Here is a 12476-nt window from a genome sequence, read left to right as displayed (position 1 = left end):
CCCGACCTCAAAGGATTTGTCAGGACGATCGGACAGGGCCTACTTTTCCCGCGCTCCTGAATGAAACAGATTTTGGGGAATTTAGGAACACACGAACAATCTAGCTCGGGCATTTTCGAAAGGAAAGAAAGGAAGATCGGCTTATGTTTGTTACGACGACCCTTCCCTGGTCGAACGGGATTTGCAGACCAAATAGGGTAGCACGGTTTTCACCTGGTGGAAGAGCGCAAGCAGCACGAATTCGATCTACGGTAAATGCGAGCCATTGAGGGTTACCTCGCTGCAGGGTGGCGATCAATCCACGAAGGTCGGGAGTCATAGGCGTGGAACTAAAGGGCTCTACAGATAAGTGGAGAAAAGGTTAAAACGCCAAAACGGCAAAAAAAAGGGATTCACTTCTTAAAAATAAAAAAACTTACCAATCTTGCCGGACCACTCCCTAGGGATCCTTCCGAAGTCAAAATCACCGACTGACACCGGGTTGATCGTGAAAACAAAAAATTTCTCTATCCACCGGTCATCTCTGTTAGGGATGCCGTCTATGATGGATTGGCCGGCGCGAGGAGCAAGAATCCTCGTGCCTGGGAAGCCACTATTCTGCTTGATAGCAAATAATTGCTTTAACTCCCCGAGGCTAAATTTGAGACCTTCCTCCTTAGCTCGGGCCCACGAAGCGCCAAGAAGTAGCGGAAGAAATTAGGCACCATCTAAGTAAAATCCATCGCAAGCTCCACAAGCGCCTCAAGAAGAAAATGAGGAAGAGGAAATGACAAGCCTTCGTCTTCGAAATGCGACATGTAGGGCCACAGTACCCCGGCCTCACAGTCTTTGGAGTTTCGCCGTCATCAGGATGTTCGATTTCAACGGCATATGCAACTCCCCAGAGTTCGTAGATGGCCTCGATATGTTTCGCATCGATAATCGTCGGGCGATGAGGACCTAATTTTTCAGGTGCCATTGATTCGAAATAGGAAGACAATGAGAGAGAAAGTAGAACCATTGTGTTGGAGAAGATGATATATTTAGTAAGAATAATATATATACACAAAAAATGGTTCTCGAAGTGTTTAATTGTACCCGGCCACAAACTATCGATCTCTGCCACACAATTCAAAAAATGGTCGACAAGTCAAATCACGCCGATGCGCATGATATCCCACTTCCCGAGAATCGCGACGACGTTGGTCTATGTCAGTTCTCACCCTTTCGGTTTCCCAATAAACCAAAAGGGCCGGGGGACAAATGTTGGACCCAATATTGGTCAGTTAAGAATTGGGCCCGAATGGCTTGGGCCACACAACCACGAAAGAAGCCCAACTTCGACCAAGCAGAAAGAAGATCAATCCAAAGAACTGGAGATCGCGGAACGGTTGCAAAGATCATGGGAGCAGCCCGTTATAAGAAGAGATTGACGCATAAGAAAGGGGACACGTTGAAAAGCCTAGAAAGAGCTACACCCACACTTCAACCTTGTTTTCTTGTAGTTTTAGTATTTGATCTTATCGATCTCGTTTTGTAACATTCGATCTCAATTCATTCATTGTATTTATCCTTACTCATCAATAAAGTCCATTTTTGCCTACTAGAAACTGATTACATCGTTGTGTTCTAAAGATATCGTTGCCTATATCATTTATCTTCCCTAGATTAAACTCCTGATCACTACTAAATACTTAGTGTAAATTTTAGGATCTACAACTATTATTAAAATCAAGTCTTTTTTTTACAACAAAAAGCTATTCTATTACTCAAACTTCAAGTGGTCTAGATAACCAGACTGGAATAGAACAACCAATAAAACATAGATCTATAGAAAGACGTCATAGTCCTAGCTAAAGAGTCAGAAATATAATTTTGCGCTCGTAGAATATGAACAATCTTGAAATCTAGAAAGCATATTTGCAGAGTCTTTATCCTCTCCAATTATGTTGCAAAGCTTGGCCAAGCATGGGGCTCCATAATCATCACGATCAAATCCTTGCAATCCTTCCCAAAACTCTGTCATGTTGAATGTTGGAGCATACTCTCCATTGGCCATCGTAGTGTTTCCACTTCCGAATGCAATGCAGACTCTCGCCGTGGGTAATTTCGTATCCCCATAAGTTTGAACCTTCTCCAAGCTGTCCATCCAATCCCATCCACACCCACTGAACTGTGATGTAGATGTCCAAGACCCATCTATCATGCATATATTACCCAAGCTTAAGACTTGAGGTTCTCCAATACTCTTATCTTGTGGAATAGGTGGCACCATCTCGTCTGTGTTGAACAAGGCTCGACATTCACTCTCTACGTAACAAACTAGTTCCAATGGATCTCTGTCTATCCCCTTAAAGAACTTATCATTTTGGGCCTTCCAAATCTACCAGATTATTCAGGGATAAGAATCCCTGTCTAATTCTAGCTCGAAAATGATGTTCTTTCTCCAGAATAGATAATCCATATTAGCATAAACACTCGACACCGGAAAGATATCTAGACTTGTTGGTGTTGCTGATAGGGACCAAGCATGTAGAGATGGCGGGTATACAAAGATGGTATGAGTAACAGACTCTTCTGGTTCTCCACATCACGGGCAATATGCTGTGCCCAAAATTGATAGAGGCTAACTTGATGCGATCCTGGCCAAGGTTATGGATGACTTCGTTCAGATCTGTCAAAGACCTTTCACTCCAAGGTGGTAATGGGATAATCCTAAGCTTCTTTAGACTCGTGTTGATCCAACAAGAGGTATATCAAACCTAGTGCCTGACGCTAGCGACGATTCTTCAGAAGATAGGCAGTGAACCTTAGAATGTTGCTTCGTGTAAACCAATGAAGAGTGTAAGAACTCGACATTTGAACTATTTAAATACTACACAAAACTCTTTGTTGGTAGAATGGTCACACAAGAGCTTGCGAAATAACTCCTGATAAATCAGTTTGATCTTCAGCCTCACACTAAAAGATCGAAATGTTCTAAAGCAATAAGGAGAATCACTCTAAAAACAAAACAAGTTTTTAATCAAAATAGTCTGTTTATTTTGTGGCTCTTAGGCCTCATTATATAGGTTACAAATTGTAGAAATTAAGAAAGAAAATGCTAAAAATAAGAAACATAGAAACTACAAATGAAGACTTTGACTAAAGACCAAAATTAATGATTTTTGTTGAATTCTTTTTCCCATGCACGACCAGGACTTTGTTGCTGACTCCCTCTTGGTATTATTGATGAGAATGGGTCAGAAACATTCTGATAAAGGGTCTGGTCGAATTTCAGCTTCATCCAAAACAAAGTGAATTTGTTTTGTTGATGCAGTGAAAGTAATAAGGCCTAAGCTTTCCTGAACATCTTTGGGCTGATAAAACACCTTTGACCTTGAGTCATTCACTCCAAACTTGCAAGAGGAATCCGCTCTAATGTATACCAAGCCCCAAGACATGCAGATTAAGCTCATTTAGGTTGGAGATCAGCTTTGGTTCCTTCTAACATTCTCAGCAAGTGCGGATAATTGGCATGTGATCCACTTTAGTATCTTTATACACTTCAGTGTCAATAAATTGAAGAGTGGTTAGATAATAAGTGAAATGTTAAGTTCATTATCCCCTTTTTGACTCAGTAAAAACTTTTTTTTTTAAAACATTTTATAAGACTCATAAATAAATTAAATATCTATGAACCTCCCCCCAGACTTGAATTACATAAATCAAAAGTACATAATTAACAAGGTAGAACGATATACTAGCTCTCTGTTGTTTGATTTTGATCGACACAATAAAGTGTATGTTGATCGGTGCTGGTGTTGTATTGTCGATCGATGTCAACTAGGTCTCATCGGTTGATAGGCTGAGCAATCGTCTCCTTGGATATCTTTTTGGTTTTTTATGACCTGCAATAAATTAAATGCAAAAGTCAGTAATAATTTGAAGTTAAACTAAGTAAAACTTACCTAATAGTGGGTTGCCTCACACTTAGCGCTTTGTTATAGTCACTGGAAGTGGGTTGGCTAATAAGGAGGTGGATGACTACTTGTTGGGAAACAAGTGTCTACATCTTCTTTGCTTGTCTAAAACCATGTACCAACGAAGCTTCTTATGGCTTCATCCCCCTAGTCCACTGGTTTTTCAGTATCTCATTATCAACCTCATTGACATGCATCCGTTTCTGAAGTTTTCCATTACAGTCCTGCTGCATTCTAAGTCTGGCGTGAATTATCTCCTCGATTCCTCCAATATCTGGGAAAAATCTTCTCGCATCAAGTCTTGAGAAAAAATAATCTCATCAAGCTTTTCCTCTAACAACTTCACTACTACCAGATTTCCTCGCAAAGATGCGTGCCTATTGTAGATCGATGGTCGAGTGTAACCGTCGATCGATGCTTCTGATCGGATGGCATTCTGTCTCCTAATCACATTTATCTCCTCTTTCAGCTCATCCTTGCGTATAGTCAGCCTGTCAATGCTGTCATTGAGTGTGTATTAGACATCATCGAGCCTCCTGTAGGATTCTTCTAGTGACATCTCATGGGCTCTGTAGATCCCATGTACCGTATCATCAATATCTGCTTTGCTGTAACTTCCTAACTTTGGCAAGGTTCTGGTGAACTTCTCTTCATGTTTTGGTAAAAAAGTCTGAGCTTGTCCATGCATTGTAGTTCTTTCCAGAATGTCTATGATGTCTTCCCTAGACACATGAATGATTCTGCCATCTGGAGCTTGTGCATATCCATGCTCGTCTTTATATACGCCGTATTCATATTTTGTTTCCCACTTGAATAATATGTTGCTGCCGGAATCATAAGCTCTTTTGTCCAAATTCGAAAAGACTGTCGATCGATGGTTGACCTTTCCTATCGATCAATGTTGAATCTTCTGCTCTTTTGTCTGACTATTCCGTTTTGAGTATCGAGATGTCTTGTTGTTTCCGTCGATCGATGTTTCCCCTCAGGTTTCTTGGGAAATCTTGAGAAGTCATGCTTCTTCTATGGCAAGGCCACGGTACTCAATGATCTCTTCTTCTCTGTAGTCCTCATCATACTCATCTGGCTCCATTGCGCTGATCTTCCTCTTTGAAGGTGTAGCAGTGTGAACAGCAAAGTTAGGTTAGTAGTAATCATTCTCCCAACTGTTGATAGATCCTGATGGGAAATCGTTTATCTCATTCGCATGGTCACTGCCGATCGTTGCTTCTAACTCTTCATTGATCTCTGCTTTAGACTTCTCGTCGATCGATGACTCATGTTGAGTGTCGATCGATGCTTCAGCCTCCGATTCCACTTCAGCTTTATGGTTGCAGTAGAAAACTGCAATGAATCCATGATCATTTCTAATCTCCATGTAGGTCGTCTGTTGCTTGACAACTCTCACTGGATCATAGTAGACAGTGGGGTCTATGAGTGTTAGGCACAACTTGTTGGTCTGCATGTCGCATACTGCTCCTACAGTAGCCATGAAGTCTCTTCCATGTAATAGAGAAGAATTCCAATTTAGCTTGATGTCCAGGACATGGAAGTCTACTGTAACTAGGGCATTACCAATCTGCACCTCAAGGTTTCTGATGAACCCTTATGAGTTCCTCTGAGAACAATCCACAAAAGTGAATGAATCCTCTAAAGGTTCTATTTTCCCTTAGGTAGAATGCTGACTGAAGATCATGTGTCGCAGAACACACTAGGGTAATCAATGCCTCCTATCAAGCATGGTACTACAAACTTTCCAGGATCACTCTTCTTCTTCAGTGTAATCCTTTATCTCATCTTTTCTCTGAATTGGTGGAACATTCTCCTAATGTCTTCTTCAGTCTCCTTGGTCTCTCTAAAGAACATCCGCAACATGTGGGTAAAGTAAGCCTTTTCAAATGGTTTGTCCATTGGGATTCTTAGAATCCTCGTGGTGAAACTATCCATTTCCTTATCATTAGCTCCTCTCGTTAGATGATTTGGAACCTTTTCCTTTCTCTTCCTCAAGGTTATTCCCACAGTAGCCTGATCAACTTGCATAGGCTCGGGTGCATCGTCAGATTGCTCACTGATATTGTCTATTGATGTCTCTAAATGTTGAGATGGGTTTATGAGTGCATTTAATCGTGATACATCAATTTTGGGTAGTTGCACTCGGTAGCAAAGAGGTGCTCACGATCGATGACTGGAGTTGACTGTCGATCGCCAGTTGGTTCTCTCAGTCGATCGGTGTCTGGCTGCCTCTGCCGATCGATGCTTAAATGTAAGGGTTTGGGTGGATGAGGGTGCTTAGCTGTGAATTCTTCATGGGTCATGATTCTAACTGTCTCACATGATGCAACTGACTCTATCGATCGATCTTGAAAAGTATGTATCGATCGTTGTTCATCTGATTCCATCGATCGATGTTCCTCTCTTGGCGCCGATCGACAACAATGTGAACTGCCAAGATCATATAGCTTTCAACTTTGAAATCTCCTTCCTTAAGCTTCTCCTCCTTAACCACTTGCCAAAAGTCATCCTCTATGATGGCATTCACATGGTACTTCAGCCCTTCATCTCCTTTACCCTTGATGAAGGTTTCTTGCCTCTTAGCATCATCTCCTGTCTGAACCACTCGTGTCTTCAACTTCTTCTCAAGTGTTCCAGTTTTCTTGTTTGGGAATATGACAACTTATTTCATCAGTCTAATCAAACAAGGATGAATCGCAATGTGAGAAGTTGTATTTGGATACATTAAGTAGTGGAGAGTCACAAGGAAGTTGAATAAATCTCATAGTTGTAAGATGAAGAAGTTATACCACTTTCAAATCATGTGATCTCAGTTTTTGAGTTTTGGAAATATGACAACTTAATCTTCATTCTAATCAAACCAGGATGAATCACGATGTGAGAAGCTGTATGTGGATACATAAAGTAGTGGAGAATCACCGGGAAATTTAATAAATCTCATAGGAGTTAAGATGAACAAGTTATCCCACTCTCAAATCAGGTGCTCAAGTTTTGCTGTTTGGGAATATGAAAACTTCTTTCGAAATTCAAATCAAAAAAGGATGGATCACGATGTGAGAATCTGTATTTGGATACATAAAGTACTGGAGAATCACCAGGAAGTTGAATAAATCTCATAGGAGTTAGGATGAAGAAGTTATCTCACTTTCAAATCAGGTGATCTAAGTTTTCATGTTTGGGATTGTGACAACTTCTTCGTCATTTAAATTAAACCAGGATAAATCGCGATGTGACAGACTGTATTTGGATACATTAAATAGTATAGAATTACCAAGAAGTTGAATAAATCTCATAGGACTTAGGATGAAGAAGTTATGTCCCTTTCAAATAAGATGATCCCAGTTTTTCCATTTGAGAATATGACAACTTCTTCGTCACTCTAATAAAACCAGGATGAATCGCGATGTAGGAAGCTTGATGTGGATATATAAAATAGTGGAGAATCACCAGGAAGTTGAATAAATCTAATAGGAGTTAGGATGAAGAAGGTAATCCCAGTTTTCCTGTTTGGGAATATGACAACTTCTTTGTCATTCTAATCAAATCAGGATGAATCGCGATGTGAGAAGCTGTATTTGGATACATAAAGTAGTGGAGAATCACCAGGAAGTTGAATAAATATCATAGGAGTTAGGATGAAGAAATTATCCCTCTTTCAAATCAAGAGATCCCAGTTTTTCTGTTTGGAAATATGACAACTTCTTCGTCATTCTAATCAACCCAGGATGAATCGAGATGTGAGAAGCTGTTTTTGGATACATAAAGTAGTGGAGAATGAATAAATCTTCATAAGATTTAGGATGAAGAAGTTATCCCACTTTCAAATCAAGAGATCTCAGTTTTTCTGTTTGGGAATATAATAACTTTTTGTCATTCTAATCAAACCAGGTTAAATCGCGATGTGAAAATCTGTAATCGGATACATAAAGTAGTGGAAAATCACCATGAAGTTGAATAAATCTCAGAGGAGTTAGGATGAAGAAGTTATCGCACTTTCAAATCAGGAGATCCCAGTTTTCCTTTTTGGGAATATGACAACTTCTTCGTCATTCTAATCAAAACAGGATGAATCGCAATGTGAAAATATGTATTTGGATACATAAAGTAATCGAGAATAGCTAGAAAGTTGAATAAATCTCATGGGAATACAAAGTGATTCATCCTGGTTTGATTGCAACGACGCATAAGCTGTCCTATTCCCAAACTGCGAAACTGGAATCACCTGATTTGAAAGTGGGATAACTTCTTCATCCCAGCTCTTATGAGATTTATTCAACTTCCTGGTGATTCTCCAACACTTTATGTATCTAAATCAGGCTTCTTACAAAGTGATTCAGCCTGGTCTGATTGGAACGACGCATAAGCTGTCCTATTCCCAAACTGCGAAACTGGAATCACATGATTTGAAAGTGGATAACATCTTCATCCTAACTCCTATGAGATTTATTCAACTTCCTGGTGATTCTACAACACTTTATGCATCCAAATCAAGCTTCTTACAAAGTGATTCATCCTGGTTTGATTGGAACGACGAAGAAGCTGTCGAATTCCCAAACTGCGAAACTGGAATCACCTGATTTGAAATGGGATAACTTCTTCATCCCAGCTCCTATGAGATTTATTCAACTTCCTGGTGATTCTCCTTCGCTTTATGTATCAAAATCAAGCTTCTTACAAAGTAATTCATCCTGGTTTGATTGGAACGACACAGAGGCTGTCCTATTCTCAAACTGGGAAACTAGAATCACCTGATTTGAAAGTGGGATAACTTCTTCATCCCAACTCCTATGAGATTTATTCAACTTCCTGGTGATTCTTCAACAGTTTATGTATCCAAATCAAGCTTCTTACAAAGTGATTCATCCTGGTTTGATTGCAACGACTAAGAAGCTGTCCGATTCCCAAACTGCAAAACTGTTATCACCTGATTTGAAAGTGGGATAACTTCTTCATCCCAACTCCTATGAGATTTATTCAACTTCATGGTGATTCTCCACCAATTTATATATTCAAATCAAGATTCTGACAAAGTGATTCATCCTGGTTTGATTGGAACAACGAAGAAGCTGTCGTATTCCCAAACTACGAAACTGGAATCACCTGATTTGAAATTGGGATAACTTCTTCATCCCAGCTCCTCTGAGATTTATTCAACTACCTGGTGATTCTGCACCACTTTATGTATCCAAATAAAGCTTCTGACAAAGTGATTCATTCTGGTTTAATTGGAACGACGCAGAAGCTGTCCTATTCTCAAACTGGGAAACTGGAATCACCTGATTTGAAAGTGGGATAACTTTTTCATCCCAACTCCTATGAGATTTATTCAACTTCCTGGTGATTCTCCAACACTTTATGTATCCAAATCAAGCTTCTTACAAAGTGATTCATCCTGGTTTGATTCTGTCCTATTCCCAAACTGCGAATCTGGAATCACATGATTTGAAAGTGGATAACGTCTTTATCCCATCGCTTATGAGATTTATTCAACTTCCTGGTGATTCTCCACCACTTTATGTATCCAAATCAAGATTCTTACAAAGTGATTCATCCTGGTTTGATTGGAATGATGAAGAAGCTGTCCTATTCCCAAACTGCAAAACTGGAATCACCTGATTTGAAAGTGGGATAACTTCTTCATCCCAACTCCTATGCGATTTATTCAACTTCCTGGTAATTCTCCAACACTTTATGTATCCAAATCAAGCTTCTTACAAACTTATTCATCCTGGTTTGATTGCAACGACTAAGAAGCTGTCCTATTCCCAAACTGCGAAACTGGAATCACCTGATTTGAAAGTTGGATAACATCTTCATCCTAACTCCTATGAGATTTATTCAACTTCCTGGTGATTCTCCAACACTTTATGTATCCAAGTCAAGCTTCTTACAAAGTGATTCATCCTGGTTTGATTATGTCCTATTCCCAAACTGCGAATCTGGAATCACATGATTTGAAAGTGGATAACGTCTTCATCCCATCGCTTATGAGATTTATTCAACTTCCTGGTGATTCTCCACCGCTTTATGTATCCAAATCAAGCTTCTTACAAAGTGATTCATCTTGGTTTGATTGGAACGACGAAGAAGCTATCGTATTCCCAAACTGCGAAACTGGTATCACCTGATTTGAAAGTGGGATAACTTCTTCATCCCAGCTCCTATGAGATTTATTCAACTTCCTGGTGATTCTCCACCACCTTATGGCTCCAAATCAAGCTTCTTACAAAGTGATTCATCCTGGTTTGATTGGAACGACGCAGAAGCTGTCCTATTCCCAAACTGCGAAACTGGAATCACCTGATTTGAAAGTGGGACAACTTCTTCATCCCAACTCCTATGAGATTTATTCAACTTCCTGGTGATTATCGACCACTTTATGTATCCAAATCAAGATTCTTACAAATTGATTCATCCTGGCTTGATTGGAACGACAAAGAAGCTGTCATATTCCCAAACTACGAAACTGGAATCACCTGATTTGAAAGTGGGATAACTTCTTCATCCCAGCTCCTATAAGATTTATTCAACTTTTTGGTGATTCTCCACCGCTTTATGTATCTAAATCAAGCTTCTTACAAAGTGATTCATCCTGGTTTGATTGGAACGACGCAGAAGCTGTCCTATTCCCAAACTGGGACACTAGAATCACCTGATTTGAAAGTGGGATAACTTCTTCATCCCAGCTCCTATGAAATTTATTCAACTTCTTGGTGATTCTGCACCACTTTATGTATCCAAATCAAGCTATTTACAAATTGATTCATCCTGGTTTGATTGCAACGATGCTAAAGCTGTCCTACTCCCAAACTGCGAAACTGGAATCACTTGATTTGAAAGTGGGATAACTTCTCCATCCCAGCTCCTATGAGATTTATTCAACTTCCTGGCAATTCTCCAACACTTTGTGTATCTAAATCAAGCTTCTTACAACGTGATTCATCCTGGTTTGATTGGAACGACGCAGAAGCTGTCCTATTCCCAAACTGAAAAACTGGAATCACAAGATTTGAAAGTGGATAACGTCTTCATCCTAACTCCTATGAGATTTATTCAACTTCCTGGTGATTCTCCAACACTTTATGTATCCAAATCAAGCTTCTTACAAAGTGATTCATCCTGGTTTGATTGGAACGACGAAGAAGCTGTCGTATTCCCAAACTGCGAAACTGGAATCACCTTATTTGAAAGTGGGATAACTTCTTCATCCCAGCTCCTATGAGATTTATTCAACTTTCAGGTGATTCTCCACCACTTTATGTATCAAAATCAGGCTTCTTACAAAGTGATTCATCCTGTTTGATTGGAACGACGCAGAAGCTGTCCTATTCCCAAACTCCGAAACTGGAATCACTTGATTTGAAAGTGGGATAATTTCTTTATCCCAGCTCCTATGAGATTTTTTCAACTTCCTGGTGATTCTCCACCGCTTCATGTATCCAAATCTAGCTTCTTACAAAGTGATTCATCCTGGTTTGATTGGAATGATGAAGAAGCTGTCCTATTCCCAAACTGCAAAACTGAAATCACCTGATTTGAAAGTGGGATAACTTCTTCATCCCAAATCCTATGAGATTTATTCAACTCCCTGGTGATTCTGGGAACTGAAATTCGCACTGTCGATTTCCGTTTAAATTAGGAAACTAAGAAAACCCTAATTTCCCAGAGGTCCCGGATCTCTGCGAGAGCCAACGACAAGTGACCAAATATATGTGGAAATCGTGAAAAGATAACAAACGGGTTTAGAGAAAACAGTAAATCTTATTTCGAATCTGCGTAAGAGCGTTGCGATCATTACAAGAGATCATAAAAGCTTTGGCCGCAAAGGCTGTCAGCGAGTTACCTAGTTCTAGCGGCCTAAAAGCTCAAACCTAGTTAAGTCGCAGCTCGATAACAAAAAACGTAAAAGATACAAAAAAGGTTTTTGATTGATTTCAGACTGAACCTTGTTAAATGCTGCCTACGTACCCCTTTCGAGGATCAAGCCGAACGTAGTTCAATTGATAGAGCTGGAAAAGAGATCGAACTGCCTGGGCGAGTTCGTCTAGTAATTGAGTGCCAGCCATAGAAACCGAACTTGTCGAGAATAAAGCCTAAAGTTTCTAAGTGCAGAGAATTTCGAATCTAAAGAGTCCTGCTCATGCTCCTCGCCTAGGACTCCTTTTATACTAGCTCCAAGGTTTGTTTACGCTTTTACTCTTCTGCCCTTAAGCCGTCATAGTATAAAAATGGAGATATTCCATTTTCCCGATTTTCACAATTATCTTCAAAACTTCCGTATTTATCCGCGGAAACTTGACATTTATCCTTCCTTGTGGACCAAGCATAAACCGTGCTGTGGTTTACGGGCTTTTGGTTAAGAAATCGCAAGATGGGCCTCGAGTCGTGTTTTAGGTCCCTTTGGGCCGTCTTCCTACTCGAAGCGTTTACTACGATTTCTTTCGACAAAGAAAGAACTTTCCGCGGTTTCTAATCCGCGAAGTTTGATCGATGATTTAGAATAGCGGAAAACATAGACTGAGCTCG

At 40.0% G+C, this 12476-nt stretch overlaps 1 long non-coding RNA gene across 4 annotated transcripts in view; it reads left to right on the top strand.

Moving 5' to 3' along the window:
- Nucleotides 1–6939: 6939 nt before the first annotated feature.
- LOC117132040 overlaps nucleotides 6940–12476 on the top strand; it is a 16505-nt gene continuing 10968 nt past the window's right edge. For 3 of the 4 annotated variants that reach the window (XR_004455439.1, XR_004455440.1, XR_004455441.1), the window contains exon 1: nucleotides 6940–7438. This is a non-coding gene — a long non-coding RNA (uncharacterized LOC117132040). Of the gene's footprint in view, nucleotides 7688–12476 lie in introns of all 4 variants that reach the window. The other variant, XR_004455438.1, reaches the window with a different exon arrangement.

This window comes from Brassica rapa, chromosome A02 (assembly GCF_000309985.2).
Source record: "Brassica rapa cultivar Chiifu-401-42 chromosome A02, CAAS_Brap_v3.01, whole genome shotgun sequence".
Lineage (NCBI taxonomy): Eukaryota > Viridiplantae > Streptophyta > Magnoliopsida > Brassicales > Brassicaceae > Brassica > Brassica rapa.
This window is presented reverse-complemented; position numbering and strand designations above follow the sequence as displayed.